Source organism: Hyperolius riggenbachi, chromosome 2 (assembly GCF_040937935.1).
Source record: "Hyperolius riggenbachi isolate aHypRig1 chromosome 2, aHypRig1.pri, whole genome shotgun sequence".
Taxonomy (NCBI): domain Eukaryota; kingdom Metazoa; phylum Chordata; class Amphibia; order Anura; family Hyperoliidae; genus Hyperolius; species Hyperolius riggenbachi.
Genome location: NC_090647.1, coordinates 95,071,062 through 95,092,646, shown reverse-complemented (window position 1 = coordinate 95,092,646; position 21,585 = coordinate 95,071,062). Strand labels below are relative to the sequence as shown.

The 21,585-nt window shown below is 42.4% G+C and overlaps 1 long non-coding RNA gene across 5 annotated transcripts in view; it reads left to right on the top strand.

Annotated features, from left to right (window-relative positions):
• The window catches only part of LOC137543972 (uncharacterized), a 151,005-nt gene that overhangs the window by 30,361 nt on the left and 99,059 nt on the right, over positions 1-21,585 (top strand). The window lies entirely within an intron of this gene.

Below are 21,585 nucleotides of genomic sequence, written 5' to 3'. Positions count from 1 at the left end.
CCTTTAGAAAATCATAATGTGGGCAGAGTTCACCAGAAAATCGTAATGTGGGCAGAGTTCACCAGAAAATTGTAATGTGGGCACCAGTCACCAGAAAATCGTAACGTGAGCAGCAGTCACCAGAAAATTGTAACGTGGACAGCATACACCAGACAATCGTAATGTGGGCAGCGTTCACCAGAATATCGTAATGTGGGACAGAAAATCGTAATGTGGGCAGAGTTCACCAGAAAATCGTAATGTGGGCAGCGTTCACCAGAAAATTGTAACATGGACAGCATTCACCAATCGTAACGTGGGCAGTGTTCAACAGAAAATCGTAATGTGGGCCAGAAAATCGTAATGTGGGCAGCAGTCAGTCACCAGAATATCATAATGTGGGCAGCACACTCCAGAAAATCCTAATGTGGGCAGCAGTGACCAGAAAATCCTTATGTGGGCAGCAGTCACCAGAAAATCCTTATGTGGGCAGCAGTCACCAGAAAATCGCAATGTGGGCAGCAGTCACCAGAAAATCGCAATGTGGGCAGCATACACCAGAAAATCGTAATGTGGGCAGCAGACACATGAAAATCGCAATGTGGGCAGCAGACACCTGAAAATCGCAATGTGGGCAGCAGACACCTGAAAATCGCAATGTGGGCAGCAGACACCTGAAAATCGCAATGTGGGCAGCAGACACCTGAAAATCGTAATGTGGGCAGCAGACACCTGAAAATCGTAATGTGGGCAGCAGACACCTGAAAATCGCAATGTGGGCAGCAGTGACCAGAAAATCGCAATGTGGGCAGCAGTGACCAGAAAATTGTAATGTGGGCAGCAGACACCAGAAAATCGTAATGTGGGCAGCAGACACCAGAAAATCGTAATGTGGGCAGCAGACACCAGAAAATCGCAATGTGGGCAGCAGACACCAGAAAATCATAATGTGGGCAGCAGACACCTGAAAATCGTAATATGGGCAGCAGACACCAGAAAATCGTAATGTGGGCAGCAGACACCAGAAAATCGTAATGTGGGCAGCAGACACCAGAAAATCACAATGTGGGCAGCAGTGACCAGAAAATCGCAATGAGGGCAGCAGTGACCAGAAAATCGTAATGTGGGCAGCAGACACCTGAAAATCGTAATGTGGGCAGCAGACACCAGAAAATCGCAATGTGGGCAGCAGACACCAGAAAATCATAATGTGGTCAGCAGACACCTGAAAATCGTAATGTGGGCAGCAGGCACCTGAAAATCGTAATATGGGCAGCAGACACCAGAATATCGTAATATGGGCAGCAGACACCAGAAAATCGTAATGTGGGCAGCAGACACCAGAAAATCACAATGTGGGCAGCAGTGACCAGAAAATCGCAATGTGGGCGGCAGACACCAGAAAATCACAATGTGGGCAGCAGTGACCAGAAAATCGTAATGTGGGCAGCAGACACCTGAAAATCGTAATGTGGGCAGCAGACACCAGAAAATCGTAATGTGGGCAGCAGACACCTGAAAATCGTAATGTGGGCAGCAGTCACCAGAAAATCGTAATGTGGGCAGCAGACACCTGAAAATCGTAATGTGGGCAGCAGACACCTGAAAATCGTAATGTGGGCAGCAGACACCTGAAAATCACAATGTGGGCAGCAGACACCTGAAAATCACAATGTGGGCAGCAGACACCTGAAAATCACAATGTAGGCAGCAGACACTAGAAAAAAAATGTACCTGTTAAAAAAAAAAAAAAAAAATTCACTTACCTGACAGAAGTCTCCTCCTCTCCCGGCATCTGGCTCGCAGCTCCCCGAGTCCTCCTGCAGCACATCTCCCGCGCTGACAGGCAGAGTGCAGGGCTACGGCAAGATGGCTGCCAAAGCCCTGTACTAGAGACACAAATAGTCTCTAGTGCAGGGCTTCTTCGGCGGCCATCTTGCCGTAGCCCTGCTCTGCCTGCCGGAGACTATGCAGGCTACTGGAGCGGGGCTGCGGGGAATAAACTGGCGCAGCGTCTATTAGACGCTGCGGCCAGTTGAGCACCTTGCTGGGGGGTCCAGAGCAGCGCTCCCCCCACGCACAGTGAGCGGGCCCCAGAGCAGCCCCGGGCCCCCCTGCGGCTGAGGGGGTCGCATCCCCGGTAGGTACGCCGGTGGTTCCATCATGCTGTGGGGCTGTGTGGCCAGTGCAGGGACTGGGAATCTTGTCAAAGTTGAGGGATGCATGGATTCCACTCAGTATCAGCAGATTCTGGAGACTAATGTCCAGGAATCAGTGACAAAGCAGAAGCTGCGCCGGGCTGGATTGTTCAACAAGACAACAACCCTAAACACTGCTCAAAATCCATTAAGGCATATCATATAGGAGACACAAAGTGATATTAGAGAAGGGAAATTAAATTTATTGGATTCAAAGAAAGTGTGCAATAGTTGTTTAAACAAAATTAGGTAGGTGCATAAATATAGGCACCACAAAAAAAGAAATGAAACCAATATTTTGTAGATGCTCCTTTTGCAGAAATTACAGCCTTTAAATGCTTCCTGTAGGTTCCAATGAGAGTCTGGATACTGGTTGAAGGTATTTTGGACCATTCCTCTTTACAAAAGATCTCTAGTTAATTCAGGTTTGCTGGCTTCCGAGCATGGACAGCTCTCTATAACTGACACCACAGATTATCAATTATATTTAGGTCTGGGGACAGAGATGGCCATTCCAGAACATTGTACTTGTTCCTCTGAATGAATGCCTTAATGGATTTTGAGCAGTGTTTAGGTTCGTTGTCTTGTTGAACAATCCAGCCCCGGCGCAGCTTCAGCTTTGTCACTGATTCCTGGACATTAGTCTCCAGAATCTGCTGATACTGAGTGGAATCCATGCATCCATCAACTTTGACAAGATTCCCAGTCCCTGCACTGGCCACACAGCCCCACAGCATGATGGAACCACCACAATATTTTACTGTAGGTAACAGGTGTTTTTCTTGGAATGCTGTGTTGTTTTTCCTCCATGCATAACACCCCTGGTTATGCCCAAATAACTAAATTTTAGTTGCATCATTCCACGGCATCTTATTCCAAAATGAAGCTGGCTTGTCATATGTGCTTTAGCATACCTCAAGCGGCTCTGTTTGTGCTGTGGGCGGAGAAAATGCTCCCGCTGCATCACTCTCACATACAGCATCTCTTTGTGTAAAGTGCGGATGCTTTACACAAATGCTTGAACGATGCACAGTGACTCCATCTGCAGCAAGATGATGTTGTAGGTCTTTGGTGCTGGTCTGTGGGTTGACTCTGACTGTTATTACCATTCGTCGATTCTATTTATCCGAGATTTTTCTTGGTCTGCCACATCGAGCATTAACTTGAACTGAGCCTGTGGTCTTCCATTTCCTCATTATGTTACTAACTGTGGAAACAGACAGCTGAAATCTCTGCGACAGCTTTCTGTATCCTTCCCCTAAACCATGATGGTGAACAGTCTTTGTCTTCAGGTCATTTGAGAGTTGTTTTGAGACCCCCATGTTGCTACTCTTCAGAGAAAATTAAAAGAGGAAGGAAACTTACAATTGACCCCATAAAATACTCTTTCTCATAATTGGATTCACCTGTGTATGTAGGTCAGGGGTCACTGAGCTTACCAAGACAATTTTAGTTCCAATAATTAGTTCTAAAGGTTTTGGAATCAATAAACTGACAACAGTGCCCAAATTTATGCACCTGCCTAATTTTATTTAAACAATTATTGCGCACTTCTATAAATCCAATACACTTCATTTCACTTCTCAAATATCACTGTGTGTGTCTCCTATATGATATATTTAACTGAGATTTTTTATCGTAACATCCAACAATTTATACAGGAAAATCATGACAATTAACAAGGTTGCCCAAACTTTCGCATCCCACTGTAATTTATTATTTGCAGTACACAACTTCCACTTGGAAAAATCATACAAAAATATAGTCTGACATACCACTGCTATACAGATTACACCCAACTCTATTTATTAATCAAACCCAATGTGACAGACCCCACTCCAAAAACAAACAAACATGCTTAGCTGAGCTTCAGGAGTGGATGAATGTCAACTGGCTTAAATAAATTGCTGACAATGACATAACTGAGGTTCTTGTCATCAGAGGTTTGCGCTTACCAGCGAAGCAGCTCCAGACTTAGTCAGTACCACTGAGGGTAGGGAACTCTTATTAGCTGTAATGTGCACAGCTTGGGTATACCGATTGATGGGGAATTAAACTTCAGGAATCACACTTCAGCTGAAACATTCCTTTTTTAACCTATGGAACATTGCAAATATTACAATTAAAAAAATTGCAAAATTCCTTCAGAGAATCTAACCCTAGTTCAGGCTTTTATCAGATTACATCTGGACTACTACAATGCTGTCTAAATAAAGACTTGCATCACCTGCAACCAAAAAAAGTCAAAAGGCAAGTTAAGAATGCCAATCCAATTCTTTGCTCACTTCACTGGCAACCTATTAAATAGAGGCATGCTAACATTCAAATCTCTATATGCTCTTGGCCCAAGCTAACTGAAGAATTTATTGCAATTGTGTCATGCCTCCTACAACCTCAGATCAACAGAATCTGATAACTTGACCACCCTCAGAGTCCAACTCAAAATCTTTGTAGCCCGAGTCATCTGTCATGCTGCCCCTACCCTTTGAAATCCGTTGCAACACCCAATCAGGTCCAACCCTGGAAGCGTTTAAATCAAAACTGAAAAACACCTGTTTAGTCTGGCATTTATGATTACATAACCTATTCCCCAGTAACACATCACAAACCGCAACTGGACTGATCTGAGACAAGCTTCTGTGCTTTAGATCCTACGTGAGAAAAGCACTTTAAAAAATGTTTTGTTGTTGTGTTGTCAGTCGTGAAAATCCACATGACTACCTGCTGCTCCTAGGTTTTTGTTTTCAAAGTAAACATTTTCTACCTGGTCGATATCATGGAAAGATTCTTCCAGCTGGGAATGGCTCCTGCAGCCTGATCATACCGTTTGGATGAAACCTTTCTCTTTACACTTTCAACAGGGAGCATCTTTGAAATTGTCTGCAGTAACTTGGATTGTGGAATACGTTTCTGCACCTAAAGTGGGATTTTGGTTGCAGGCCATTCTGTCTCCTGTTGTTTGTTTAGCCCACTCTGATTTGGTGAAGTTGACCTTTTTCTGCTCTGTAATTGTAGGAAGTCTTTAGACACAGTTCTGCACAGTAGTTACTACACAGGCATGCTACTGCAATTTTTAGAGCTTGTTTAAAAGTAATGTTATCTTCTGTCAGCAGCCTTTTGTATGCGTTCACTGCATAATTCACCTACAAATATGTCTCTCTGTGTCCATCTTTCAATTCAGTGTTCTGCCAGGTTCATTAGCTCTGCTGCAAAGCCAGATACTGTTTCATTGACTAACTGATTTCTTTTGTGAAGTGTAAATGTTTCTGCTGTGACCAGAAGCTTTGGCGTCATCTGATCTGGTACAGTTTGCTCTGTTTTTGTAAAGCTTGTTTTTTCAGGATGGCTTCTCTGGTGTTGCTAACTTGGGTAATCGGCTGTGTATTTTTCTGCCAGTTACAGTGAATATTGCTGCCATAGTATTTAAGGTGTACCTGAAACAACAACCAAAAAAAGAATTATACATACCTGGGTTTTCCTACAGCCCTTTTTAGGCTGATCGCTCCCTTGCTGTCTTCCCAGGCCGATTCTATCCTCCGCTAGGCAACCCCGTCATTTCTCCAGCTGGCGGCAGTCGTCGCACGCTCCCCCATCTCGTAGAACTGCACAGGCAGTAACTTGGCTTAAAGAGAAACTGTAACCCAGGATTGAACTTCATCCCAATGAGTAGCTGGTACCACCTTTCCCATGAGAAATCTTTACCTTTTCTCAAATAGATCATCAGGGGGGTCTGTGTGGCTGATATTGTGGTGAAGCCCCTCCCACAGTGTGATGTCAGGACCATGGTGCTGACATCACACTGTGGGAGCCTTGTTGCATTGTGGGAAATAACAGCTGCTTCCAAATGACAAAAATGCATCATCTCTTTCCGCAGACATCACCTGCCAGCAGTAAAGATGTCACCATGTGATAAATGTCAGAATGTAACTCAGGGAGAGGAGAGATTTTACAATGGGCAAACACTGACTAAATCATTTATAAATAATTATTGTAAAAATTAAGCTATTTTTTTCATTACATTATTTTCACTGGAGTTCCTTTTTAACTTAAAATTAAAATTGGCTCCTGATGGGTGCAAGGAGTTCAGCTGAGTTTAGGGGTGATGGCGGTGGGCTATGCCATGAGATTGAAATATATACCCTGGCAGGAATAAGAAACAAGGCACAGGTTTCAACTGCGTGCATCTACAGGTTAAAGAGAAACTCCGGTATGTAACACATATTGACTGGATCATCTTCTCCTATAAAGTTATATTCACCTGTTGGGTCTTCTTCTTGTAAATAGCCCTTAGGGCTCCGCGGCTCTGTGTCTGCCAACTTCCGGTACATAGCCCCCCCCCCCCCCCCCCCCCGCACCCCCGGGGTGATTTACAAGAAGGTGAATTATAAGTCAAAGTTTTCTCATTTGTTTTTACAATATTATTTAATTATTCATCGATTGTAGGTACAGCCACCTATGAATTTTACAAATACAGCAAAGTCCCCTTCATACCCGGCCTTTGACCTGAGTGACCCGAGCGGTCGCTCAGGGCGATGGCTTCCAAGGGGGCACCTATTCCTGGCTACCTATACTGGAGGCACTGACGCATGGCTACCTATACTGGAGGCACTGACGCCTGGCTACCTATGGGAGGAGACCTACACCTGACTTTCCATACTGGGGCACCTATGCTTGGTTACCTATACTGGAGGCACCTACACCTGGCTATCTATGGAGGGAGACCTACAACTGACTTCCTATACTGGGGGCACCTATGCTTGGCTACCTATACTGAGGGCACCTACACATGAGATCCTGTACTGGGGGCACCTATACCTGGCTACCTACCTCTACTGAGTCTGAGGGTGTTTTTTCTTTTTTTTTTGAGGGGGGGGGGGGGTGCACTGCGGCTTAATTTTTAAGTGTGTTCAGGATAATGCACTCTCTTCATCCATTTTGTGGTTATTAGTATTTTTGTATGTGATGTGTCATGGAGATTTCAGCGTTTGGTTTGTCACGACTTCAAAAAGGTTGGGAACCACCGTCTTAGGAGGTAACTCAGGAGAGAAGGTGAATTCCATATGGGCGCGTGTGTGTGTTCACATGTGAAGAGAATGAAGGAGGGGCACCAAAATCAGGTTTCGCTCAGGGCGCTGTGAAACCTAAGGCCGGCCCTGGTCCCCTTTATTCGGAACTCAGGCTGGCATGCCTGAGGGCGAACAGGGACAATGCTTTGGTTTTTTTTGGAGGGCAAAAAAATACTCAATGGGTGTCCAGAGCCGTCTTCTAACCTTCCTGTAGCTCCTAGTGGCTTTCTGGCGTCTGTGCTTGGCTCCAGGCAAGGTCACATGACCCAATGTGGGTCAGGTGACATGCCAGGAGCTATACACGGAAGACGGTGTGTGTGTGTGTGTGTGGGGGGGGGGGGGGGGGTTGTGCTTTCTCGGCCAATTGTTCAAGCAACCGGCAAGCACAAGTATTCGGCATCAGGAGATCCCTGCCGGTGCCAGATACCGGGGACTTTGCTGTAATAAGGTTTTTCTCAAAGTAACCCCTCTTGCGCTTTTTCTTATTTTCGGGATGTGTTGAAAGAATCATTATTTTTGTTTCTTACTAGGATAATTGGCAGCTTTGCACTTTCCATGGGTCACCAGTGTTCCAGTACACCATCTCAGTTGCCAGTTGCTAACACATCATTTCTCTTTTACAGGAAAAATAAATTAAAATCATTCTCTACAGGACATTTGTATGCATTGCAAATATTTAACAACATGATATTTTAAACCAGCTTACCATTTTTTTTCCTCTGTGCCTCACCTTAGCAGAGCATCTACCCTGAAAGTACATTGTAGTTGGGCGTGTTTACATTTGAGTTCTGAACAGACATGTGGGCCCATATGCAATTCAATTTTTCTCCTAGGAGATATTTTTTTTTTAAAAAAAGGAAATTCCGGTGCACAGGTCATTTCTATTTAGCTCACCTGATTAGAAGGTCAGGGAAGGCTGGTCTGCATACACATTCCGACAGCAAAAAACAACAAAGCTGGCCGCAACTCAAATAACTATAAAATTGCAAAACTTTATTGATCAAGCGGTTTTATGGGGTAGAGGGGGGTGTTTGGTGGGATGCTTGCTGCTTCTGGGAGAACTGTAATGCATTGATCAATAAAGTTTTGCAATTTTATAGTTATTTGAGTGGCGCTCAGCTTTGTTGTTTTTTGCTGTCGAGATATTTTTTTCATCTTCTATTTAAAATTACTTTTCAGCACTTTGCAGCCGAAAAAGTATCAAAAAGCAGGTGAAAAAGTACTGTCAAATTTATTCTGAGTATTTTATTGCTTGCTGGTGGCTGAAAAGACATTTTATTGATTAAGTGTGAAAATATCACCTAGGAGAAAAAGTGAATTGAATAACAGCTATGGGATTTTAATACCGTATATTCCGGCGCATAAGACGACTGAGCGGATAAGACGATCCCCCCAACTTTTCCAGTTAAAATATAGAGTTTGGGATATACTCGCTGTATAACACACACCAAATAAAAAAAAAAAAAAAAAACATCATATACTGGTAAGAACAGATCCTACTGTATGTGGTACCCAGTATATAGGCGATTGACTGGTTGGATTGGTAAACTCTCCCCCTCCGTAAGCGGATTGGTCAGCTCTCCCTCTCTACCTGTTTATCAAAGCGGTATGGAAGAATAGATCACACTGTGCCCATAAAGCACGCCTCTTTCACCCTTCTGGCCCACCCTTGTATCCTGTTTACTTCCTTCTCTGCCTCTCATATCTCACACATGTGCGCCTGCGCCGCTTCACTACAGTCCTCAGCAGCGAGATCTGAGAGGCGGTAACAGGATAGGGCGTATCACCCGGCATCAATGACACCCGGCGTATAAGACGACCCCTGACTTTTATGAAGATTTTAAAGGGTTAAAAAGTAGTCTTATACGCCAGAATATACAGTATAAATGTAGATGAGAAAAGTCCTACCTTTATAAATGGGACTCACTGCAAATTGAAATGAGGATGCAAATACATCAGTAAAAATTTGGAGTGGATTCATCTGACAAGCAGTGGATTGTTGCCATGACTGCATGAAACGAATGCTGGGTACACACGTTACGTTTTTCCGCTCGATTTTTCCACCCGATTGTTTTTTTCCCGCTCGATTCTGTGCTCGATTCTCTTATCTTTGCTCATTTTTCTTATCTATTTCCATTAAGTTCTATGAGAAATCGAGCACAGAATCGATCAGAAGGAATTTCAGACATGCCAGATATTATCTATCAGATCCATCTATCGATCGGAAACTCGTACTATGTGTACCCAGCAGTTCACGGCAGGTTGCACAGGAAAGGTAATTTTAATTGCATTAAACTATAAAAATGTTTGCAATTACAAATGCAAGATAATTTTTTATGATAGTGTATTTAGCCATTTACCCTTTGCAGTCTATTAATAAATCAATTATAGAGCACTACCTTATAAATTAAATCACTTTGCAGAAAGAAATGTTAGCCTCTTTATAAAATGGACTTGTGATTTTTTACTCAAATGACAATATTTTGGGAAAAAAAACAAGTAGGATAACTGCACGGGAAACAAAGATTTATGCTAGGTACACACCATACAATTTTCTGGCAGATTTACCGGACAGATCAATTTTTTTCCAGCATGTCCGATCTGAATGTCGATTGATTTACCGATTGATTTCCCAATCGATTTCCATGGAAGTAAACGGAAATCGATCGAAATTCAGATCGGACATGTTGCAAAAAAACAAGCTGGCAGGTAAATCTGCCAGACAATTGTATGGTGTGTACCTAGCAGAAGGAAACAAGGTTTTGTTCTTTGTTATACTAATTATGTTAATTCTGACGATCACCTACTATGTCAGCCCTAATGAGATAACCCAGGGAAACCTTTATGGCCCCTTGAATATACATGTGAAGGGTTTTGTGCTGCACAGGCATGGTTTATCTAAGTCCCTGTATCTAGCCAAAATGTTTTGCTACAGGACATGCAGAAAGGATCGACTACAATCTCTTGTTTTTCAAACCTGAGCTTAGTGCATCATTAGTGAGAAGGTAAAATGTTAAACTATGTTATCACAATATATTTCTATGTTTGTTTGGCTTCACATTCTAGTACAACATTTAAATCCAATTAATCATTTTCCACTAGTTCTAATTTGGGGTTTGGGGCACTGATTATTACAGTATGCCACTGACCTTTTTTAGTACACAAAATTATGCAGAATTCTCAACATTCATCAGGATAGTGACATACTACAGAAGGATTGAGACCATACATGTCACACTTTGCATTGTATTTGACCCTTGAGCACCTGAGCCCTAAGCCTTTATGGTTAAGTGTTGAAACTATGAAGCCACATGGTGAAGGGGATGGGTGCCACTAAACACCAAAGAACTGTATAATGGAGGGAGCGGGCCACTAGACACCAGAGAACTGTATAGGGGAGGGAGGGGGGGGGCACTAGACACCAGGGAACTGTATAGGGGAGGGGAGGGGCACTAGACACCAGGAAGCTGTATACGAGAGAGGGGTGGCAATTAGGTAAAAGGGAACTGTATAGAGGAGGGAGGAGGTGTTGGACACCAGGAAACTGTATAGGGGAAGGAGGGGGCAATTAGACACCAGGAAAATGTATGGGGGAGGGGGGCCACTAGATATTGAGGTTAGCCAGCATTTTGGTCCCAGTTTTTGTCCCACTGTGTATATGAGCTTGACACCCCTGAGATTGCTATATGAACAGGTAAATGGCAAATGACAGGTGAGAAATGTAAGGTCACATATATTGCCAATGCCAGTCACGTAGCACCATACAAAGTAGCAGACTTACTAACTGGGGCAACCCCAATCAGCAGCAGCTAAAGCAGAGAAAAAAAATGTGATGCAAATAAAAAAACTGGGACTCAGAAGAGCTTATGGGGCTGGAGGAAGCCCCAGGTAAGTATCAAATCTTTAGTTCTTTTGATCTCTGGTTCACATCCAAGAACAATATGAATGCTTGACAAATGAGCTTTTATCCCTAGATCTGTACAAAGAACAAGACTGCATACACTGTGTATGGAGTAGTAGAGTAGGACACAGGGGCATAATATTGCCCCCTTTCTTATCCATTCCTTTTTTTTTTCTCTACAAGTGAGGGCTCAAACCCACTAAAGCAATTTTCTGAGCGTTTAGGGAGTGATTCAAACTGCTAACGTTTTCCCTAAACACTCAGCTGATATTAATGGATGGACTAAATGCCACTGGAGCGATTGCGATTACCAAATTGCAAAACGCAGCATTTTTTGCGTTTAGCGTTAGCATTTCTGCAATGTAAAGTATGTAAACGCTGGCATAATCGCTCATTAAAACCTGTAGAGAGCAATTTTGCTAGCGTTTTAAAGTTACTGCACACTGTAAGAAAATTAAAATTAATTGAAAGGACCAATGAAAGTGAAAAACTCTAATCGCTAATCGCTACACAACCGCTGTCAAATTGAATACACTTTTTAAAATCGCTACTGAAAACGCTCATGAAATTGCTTGCAAACCGCTCATACAAAACGCTAGCGCCAGCGACAGCGTTTTGTAGTGGGTTCCAGGCCTAAGAGGGCTTTAGATATGGAATATCTTACAATGCAAAGTAGTCATGTCACATGATATATCTGCAATTAAAAGTAACCTGAATGCTTTCTTTACATTGAGGGGCATCGACAGCTATAATTACTGGGTATAGAGTGGCGATAATTTGACCCAGTCTAGGAGAAACTGTTATCCTCTTCCATTGGGTTAAGGTACAGAGAGACTCGGGGGAGTTGAAAATGATGCACATGTCTTTTTTGTGCAAAATAACTATGTAACTATATTCATTTAAATTATGGTCGTTTTAACTGTATTTTTAAGTGTTTTATTTTCCTTAATAAACATCAGATATAAATATAAATGTAGAGCTGCTCAAATCCGGATCCGTGAGACATCCGGATAGTTGCTATCCGGATATCTCCCAGTTACCTATGCGGGGTGGGCGGGGGGGTCAATCTTACCTGTCTGACGTCTTCTTCGTCCGTCCCTCGGCGCCTCCCACGATGCGCTCCACACGCGTCACGTGATTACAAACACTTCCTTCAACCCGGAAGGAGGAAATGTTTGTACTCACGTGACCGCCGCTTGGACCGCATCGTGGGAGCCTGGGAGGCGCCGAGGGACGGACCGAAGAAGACGTCAGACAGGTAAGATTGACCCCCGCCCACCCCGCATAGGTAACTGGGAGATATCCGGATAGCAACTATCTGGATGTCTCACGGATCCGGATTTGAGCAGGTCTGTATAAATGTATGCATCTAGTGTTTGCATTTTGTGTCGGTCAACATGTAAGCAGATTCAAAACTACATATCAAGCACACATGTACAAATATACACACATACACAAATATGCACACTAACGATGGTAAATGAAATGCTACCAATTTACAGTTGGTTATAATTTTATATACAGCTTGAAAATCGACTAAAGAAATGCAGCAGCCAATTTCCAAGCTGTACAAATTTGCAAAAAAAAGCATACTATTTGCATCAACTCAGCATTACTTGCATTGTAAACATTGACCTTCAAAAGATACACACATACATGTATACACACACATACACAATCATACAGTGCACAGTACACATACAAACATACATATTTATACTCACACATATATACAATTCACATTCAAACCCACACACATCTCACACACAAATAGATATACACACACACACACATAGATATACATACATAGAGGCATGCACACATGGGCGTTGTTACACTGGGGCACGCTGGGACACTGTGTCCCCCCCCCCCCCACCACCGTGAATCACTGTGCCTCTCTGAGTGGCCCCCAGGAGCTAGTTAGCCTTAATTTTATCACCTGAGTTCGCCATACAAACATTGATTTTGATCACCCAAATGGGCCCCACCAGCCAGTCATCTCTTTGTGCCCCTCCAAAAATATGAAGCTGGAGCGGCCACTGCATGCACACACATGCAAATGCACACACGTGTACACCTACATAATCTCATACATACAGTATACACACACAGAGACGTGCATACAGTCGCACATACAGTACATACACACACACATACCAGGCACACACACGTACACACGTAAATACATACACACATACACACTTGCACAGATAAATACACACACATGTAGAGGATTGCACACACACACACATACACTGCACACACATGTAAATGTACATGCACACACTCAGACACATGCTTATATATCTCCTGCTGTAAGCTGCAGGACTTACAGCGAAAATGTCTTCCAATGAAGTTTATTCTGTTGCAAATTAAATGTCAATTAATTATACTTCCTGAAAACTATAATTATCAGTGGTGTCTTTTAAAAATCCAGACTCCCTCCAGGGAGCTGTGAAGGTTAATTGACCATGCAAACTGAATTACAATTAAAATACTGCGGTAAGAGTTTTTAAATATACTTAGAAAAAGTCTGCTTCTAGCAGCGATCGCGTGTATTTCACTTGAAATATAAATGTCAAGAACAAAAATCAATTTCATAAATATTGATGAAAGTCTCTATAAAAAATGGAGGATTAAGTAGAATTTTGAATGTTTCATTCTTGAAAGGAAAGTGTGATTGGATGAGAGTCTATGGGATAGTAGCATTCAATCAAAAGGAATGGAGAATTTAATTGCACAGTTTAGCTGGACATTGATGAAGTAGAGCAGGGCTTTACAATCAGGGGTGTGGGGTGATAAAATCCACTGTGTATCTTGTAGAAGATGATGCTGTTGGTGAAAGCTGCCTAGGCTTGTGCACATACCATTTCAGTGTTTGTAAGATTATACTTTGCCTTAGGTGTAACTACAGCCACAGCAGCTCATCTAAGATAGGGGTAGAGGGGTAGAGGCATGTTGTCACTATGAACTTAAAGTGGATCTGAACTCTTGCACAAGATATTCTAACTGTAATATTAAATACTTAACACAGGAAGAAGTGAAGGCAAGACTAAATAAATTAAAAATAGACAAGGCACCTGGCCCGGATAGCATGCATCCTCGGGTCCTGAGGGAATTAAGTTCAGTTATAGATAAACCCCTTTATCTTATCTTTTGTGACTCTCTTTTAACTGGCAGAGTCCCAGTGGATTGGCGTACAGCCCACGTTTTCCCATTATTTAAGAAGGGCAAAAAATGAGATCCAGGAAATTATAGACCTATAAGTTTAACATCAGTTGTATGCAAACTAGTTGAGGAGTTACTAAGAGATACTATACATGACTTCATAGTAGAAAATAATCTTATTTCTCAGCATCAACATGGGTTTTCTAAAGACAGGTCCTGTTGACTAACATGCTCAGCTTTTATGAGGTAGTGGATGCTAATATGGATATTGGGAATGCTGTAGATGTGATATACTTGGACTTTGCAAAGGCCTTCGACACTGTTCCCCACAAAAGTCTGGTGCAAAAGTTGAGGATGCAAGGACTGGAGAAGAGTCTGTGTGCATGGATAGGGAACTGGCTATTGGACAGAAAACAAAGAGTTGTGGTCAATGGATCGTACTCAAAATGGGAGACTGTTAGCAGTGGGGTCCCACAGGGGTCTGTACTGGGTCCAGTGCTCTTCAATTTATTTATTAATAACCTAGTAGATGCAGTAGTAAGCAATGTTGCTATTTTTGCAGATGATACAAAATTGTGCAGAATCATCAACTCTCAGGAAGATAGTGTCATATTGCAACAGGATCTGGATAGGATGGCTATATGGGCACATACATGGCAGATGAAATTCAATGTTGAAAAATGTAAAGTCATGCATTTTGGTCGTACCAATGGTCTAGCACCATACAAAATAAATGGGATACAGTTGGGGACATCAAACTTGGAGAAGGACTTAGGCGTACTCATCGACAACAAGTTAAATAATCGTACTCAATGCCAAGCCGCTGCAGCTAAAGCTAACAAAATTTTGGGATGCATTGAAAGGGAAATAAAAGCTCGAGATGCTAGCATAATATTGCCCCTGTTTAACTCTCTAGTAAGGCCACATCTGGAATATAGAATTCAGTTCTGGGCACCCCATTACAAAAAAGATATTGCAGTTTTAGAGCAGGTGCAGAGACGACCAACAAAATTGATACGTGGGATGGAAGGTCTCACTTACCAAGAAAGGTTAGATAAACTGGGTTTATTTAGTCTGGAGAAAAGACGCCTTATAGGAGATCTAATTAACATGTATAAATACACCAGAGGGCAATATAATAGCTTGGCTGGTGAGCTTTTTGTCCCTAGGCCTTCTCAAAGGACTAGAGGACATGATCTGCGCATGGAGGAAAAATATTTTAGCCATTTATTTAGGAAAGGGTTCTTTACCGTAAGAGTGATTAAGATGTGGAATGCATTGCCATAGGAAGTCGTTATGGCAAACTCTATACCTGCATTTAAAGGGGGCTTAGATGCTTTCCTTGCGTTGAAAGACATCCATGGCTACAATTACTAGGTAATGCCTAATGATCCAGGGATTTTATCTGATTGCCATCTGGAGTCGGGAAGGAATTTTTCCCTTTTGTGGCTAATTGGACCATGCCTTGTAAGGGTTTTTTTGCCTTCCTCTGGATCAACAGGGATATGTGAGGGAGCAGGCTGGAGTTGTACTTTGTACTGGTTCAACTCGATGGACGTATGTCTTTTTTCAACCAAAATAACTATGTAACTATGTAACTATGTAACAAAAGAAAAACATAGTGAAATGCATCCCGTATGTATTTAGAGAGTTTAGCCTGTCTAATTACCCCTTATCTGTGACTAATCACAACTGTAATTTGATCTCTCAGCTGTGCCTTGGCAGAACAGATAATTTGTAAACACAGTATGTTAACCCTATATCTGCTTCCATGAAAGCAGGAATAAGACACACTGCAGATTAATTGTAGGATTTCTTATCAGCTGTAATGAAGAAATGTTTTTCTTTAAATGTTATTATGCTGTTATTTGTCTTTTAGAACAGAGAGGAAGTCCTGAGTTCAGGTCTACTTTAATAGGTTTAGGAGGTACTACAAAAAAAGAATATGAGAAGTTGCCTCAGTGACATTAGTAGTATATCATACAGCAGCCAGCAGATGGCCAATTACATTTTGGCTACATTGCAGCATATTTGGCACATTGCAATGCGGCTTGCCATACTGCAGTGCACCACCTCGGTGACATTCACAGTGCGGCAGGTGCAGTGCAGTATAACAGAGTATTCCATTCGGCACTGCATGCAACATGTTACCGCAAACCACATGCATTAACGGTGAAAGTGAAGCATACTTTTCATTGACTGTATGCTTCATGGTATGCAACACGACGTGTGGATAAAGTGCGGTGCCACTTTTCAGTTCCTTTTCATTGTGTTCCTATCACACCCACTGTGAACCTCGCCTAAATTTTTTTTTTCTACCGGAATAGAAAACACAAATTCTGATTGGGAATTCTTTTTATTGACTGGTCTCACATGTCTTATGGAGGAAGCAGGCCCAGGAAATTGGGCACCCCCTGGTTAATAGACAATTTAGGTGCCACTATAGGGGCTAATGCAGATATTGGCTTTTGGGCGCCGAAAGCAGCAATTTGGGCACCCAATAAATATCGTTTTGAAAATTAAAATGTTATAGTTTTTGAAATTTTTATCGTTTTGAGAACATTAGAATGCTATTGTTTTTGAATTTTTTATCGTTTTAAAAAGTAGAAAGTTATAGTTTTTGATTTTTTTTTTCCTTTTGAATTTACATGGTGTTTTTAGGGTTAGGCGTCGGGAAGGGGGGTTTTAGGGTTAGGCATCAATAAGGGGGTTTTATAGTTAGGCATCAGGAAGGGGGGGGTTAGGGTTAGGCGTCCAGATGGGGTTTTAGGGTTAGTTATCAGAATGGGGGGTCTTAAGGTTAGATGTCAAGAAGGTAGGTTTTAGGGTAAGACCTCAGGACGGGGGATTTTAGGGTTAGGTGTCAGGAAGAGGGGGTCTTAGGGTTAGGCATCAACAAGGGGGTTTTAGGGTTAGGCATCAGGAAGGGGGGGTTTAGGGTTAGGCGTCAGGAAGGGGGGTTTTAGGATTAAGCTTCAGGAAGGGGGGTCTTGGGGTTAGGCGTCAGGAAGGGGGGTCTTAGAGATAGATGTCAGGAAGGGGGGTTTTTATCGTTTTGAGAACATTAGAATGCTACTGTTTTTAAAAGTTTTTATCGTTTTAAAAAGTAGAACGTTATAGTGTTTGAATTTTTTTTTCCTTTTGTATTTACAGGGTGTTTTTAGGGTTAGGCGTAGGCAAGGGGGGTTTTAGGGTTAGGCATCAATAAGGGGGTTTTATGGTTAGGCATCAGGAAGGGGGGGTTTAGGGTTAGGCGTTAGGAGGGAGGTTTTAGGTTAGACCTCAGGAAGGGGGGTTTTAGGGTTAGGTGTCAGGAAGGGGGGGTCTTAGGGTTAGGCATCAATAAGGGGGTTTTAGGGTTAGGCATCAGTCTTAGAGTTAGCTGTCAGGAAGGGTTTTTTTAGGATTAGGCGTCAGGAAGGGGGTCTTAGGGTTCAGCGTCAGAGGGGGAGGGGTCTGTGTAAGAGTACAGTTAGGTGTAGCTGTAGTAAAATATCGTTAACATTCAACAATGTTTTATTATGGTAATTACCACCGTAAATATTTTTCATTTTCATTTGGTGCCCAATTTACAGTGATATTTGTTGTTTAGACTTATATCGGCTTCACCCGGTGCCCATTTTTCTCCCATCCTCTATTTCATGCATGCATTATATGGAACCTCCAGTAGCTGTGCTCCTCCTGTCTATACCTAGGGGCTTATTATAAGCACTAGAGATTGTTGGAATAGAATGGCTTGGTATCATACATAATACTCCCAATGGGTATGAAAATGCAGGACCCATTAGCACCAGATTCCCTTTCACCTCATATGTATAAACTGAAGTAATTTCTTGAAGCTACAAGCTGACATAGACCAAATAAATCATAATTTAAACTAGCCTCTTGTGTGGAACAGCAGACCAGGTAATTTGTCCAGCCAGCTATAGTGCAGAAGTGTGGCAGGATCTGTTTGGACCTGAAGAGCTCGTAACTGTTTACAGAGCTTTGGTAGCCAGCAAAACAATTTGGAATACATTTGGTAGCTATATAAACCTGACTATATAAGCCTATGCTTTTAAAATAGGATTTGATGTACAGGAGTGTGGATGAGTCAGAGCCCAGAGGCTGCTGGGAGGCAAGATTATCGTAAACTAGAAAGTCATTAGCCAGCACATTGTAAATAGAGTATTAAGGGTTTATATACATTTTACATACTATATTCAAGGGCAACGCCATAAAATCCACATATACACAAAATACAGCAGAATGAACATAGCATTTGCACTGCCTAAACGATACACTTGCAATATGTTACACTCAAATACCCCAAAAGGGGAATCAAACAGCAAGGCAAAAATATTGCTTTTATTTTATTAATAATCTAACTACCATAAGACGCACCTAGGTTTAAAGGGACAAAAAACAGGAAAGAATATACTAAACCTGGTGCGTCCATGGTGCTGGGGCATCTTGTGGATCTTCCCCCCAGTAATTATATTCCCCATGTTCCTCTTTTGTCCCCCTTTTACCTTTTGTGTCCTCCTCTGTTCCTCTCTGTCCCCTTGTGTCTTGCTGTGTCGCCCTTGTGTCCTCCTCTCTGTCCCCCTTGTTTCCTCCTTTCTGTCCCCCTTGTTTCCTCCTGTCTCCCCTTGTGCCCTGTGTCTTTCTCTGTCCCCTTGTGTCCTCCTTCATTCCCATTGTGTCTACCTGTTTCCTCCTCTGTCCCCGTGTGTCCTCCTCAGTGCCCTTGTGCCCTTGTCTGCCCCCCTTGTGTCCGCCTCTGTACCTCTTGTGTCCTCCTGTGTTTCAACATGTCTTTCTTTGTCCCCCTTGTGACCTCCTCTCATCCTGTGCTTCCCTCATACAGATTCATTTGCAGTAGAAGTGGCAGCTCACCTACTCCCTGGACGCCTGCAGTGATCAGTGACACCTTCTCTCTCTCATGGCTCCCCCTAGTGCTGATCATGTGTAATAACGCAATCAGGAGTAAGCCAACACAAGAGGAAGCCATGAGGGAGAGGAATCATCGTTGATTGCTATGGGCACCAGAGCAGGTGAGCTGCAGCTAACGCTGTGGATCACTCTGCAGTCTGTACTCTGCATGGGGAGTACAACACAGGGAGTCCCTGACATCATGGCAGGTCAGTGGTCAATTATTTTGGTGGGTGTTTGTTTCAGTGGGGACTGTATTCAGACAATAAGATGTGACTTTTTCTCCCCACTTTTAAGGAGGAGAAAGTGTGCCTTATGGTCCAAAAAATTTGATAATTTACTATTTTATCTTCTTCTGTGACACTGTACAAAATAAGAAACAATACGGATGCAATAGACACTACGAAATAATACAGAGTTGGTAGTAAACATACATTTCAAAGCGAATTGTAAATTGTGTCTACCAAAATACACCTCAAATGACTAGAAACAAAACGGAGAGATCCCTGTCCTTCTGAGCTGACAATCTAAAGGAATACGGAGGAAACAAGAGGTAAAGCAGTGCATAAGCTGTATATTCAAAGGCGGTGAATTTTTAAATCACATTCTGTAAGAAGCGGGAACATTATTAGGATCCTGGAAGATCTGGGGCACCCCTGGGCTCTAGAAAGTAGCAAACAAGTGGGGTGGGTAGTGGCAAAAATGGGTGTGGTAATGAGGTCATGATGACTCATGGGCGGGACCAAATGTACAAGAACCTACCAGTACAATTCAAAGGCAGTAGGCCTGCGCAGTAAAACTCTCATTTAATAAGAAAATAAGGCACTAGATACTAAACAAACACCATTATGAGATGTAACAAAACATAATTAGGTACTGAGGCGCTACACCTGCTTTTGCCAAAATTCTGTTTTGTCCCCACGTTTATTGCCTGATGAAGCGGACTGGGCCTGCGAAACGCGTTGCACTGTTTTTGGGGTACCGTATAAGAAATGTATTGATTTATATGAAGACAGAATCTCATGTCTGCTTTTGGGAGGCAAGCCCACCACTTCCTCCAAGCAATTTTTAAACATTTTATTGACTTTTATCCTGCTGGCGCCTCTGTTCTACATACAAATAATTGGATCGCTTATCTAAGGCGGAGTAAATTTAAATGTACCAAGACCTACACTGAAACAGAGATAAATAATGAATGTGCATGGGTCTGCAAGTAGGCAGGTCTCCCCCACAGTGTAAAATGTGCCCCCAATCCCTGGTGTCAGTGGTGGGCACCTGGAAGAAACACAGATCCTGGCACCCATGACACAAGCCATGTTGTGTCATACTATATATGCTCCTCTGTACTAAACTGACCCAGGGATACCACAGACTCCTCACAAGGTAAACTAAAGGCTGAAGAGAAGTAGCTGTAGTTGAAGTAGTAATCATTCAATATTCTACTTATATGACACTGTCAATAACTTAGGCGTAGCATTTACTAAGCCATTCACCTACAGTGCCGTTTTCCAGCGATTGCACCGAAAATGTCTGTGTTAAAGTGCTGCCCATCAAAGTGACATCACTGCTAACCAATGCGTACCATGTGGAGTGGGGAGGCTTCCACAATTCTGATTTGGCGGGAACACATATACACATACTGATATGGCTGGCTGGAGAGCATCACGCTACTAGGCGACAGGTAAACAGCATTATGGGAAATGGACTTGAAGAAGATTGCTATAGGGCTCCATGTTACCACGTTTATTGTCATCACAGAGAGACATTTGTTTTTTTTATCAGCGATCATACAACAAATAATTTGCACATCACACATTAAAGGATACCTGAGGTGACATGTGACATAATGAGATAGACATGGGTATGTACAGTGCCTAGCACACAAATACCTATGCTGTGTTCCTTTTTTTCTTTCTCTACTTGAAAGAGGTAAATATCAGGTATGTATCAGACAGGAAGTGACTACAGTGTGACCCTCACTGATAAGAAATTCCAACTATAAAACACTTTCCTAGAAGAAAATGGCTTCTGACAGCAGGAAAGAGATAACAAGGGTCAATAGTTCATATATTTTAGCTCTGGCATACTTCAATGAATGTGTCATTGAGCAAACACAATAAAACAGTTAAAACTTAAAAAACTTAAACATAAAATAAAACTGTGGAATATCTTAAAAAGTCATTTTTTAGGAGAAGGATGATAGATACAAGTGTTTATTTTCGCCACAGGTGAAAGTACACTTTGTCCAGTTAGAAAATCAAATACACAGATACATACCCATTATTTTGTGCATGCAGGTCCTGTGATGAAAACCTAGGTGGGTTTAAGCCTTGCTTCTACAAATAAAGCAGTGTTTAGA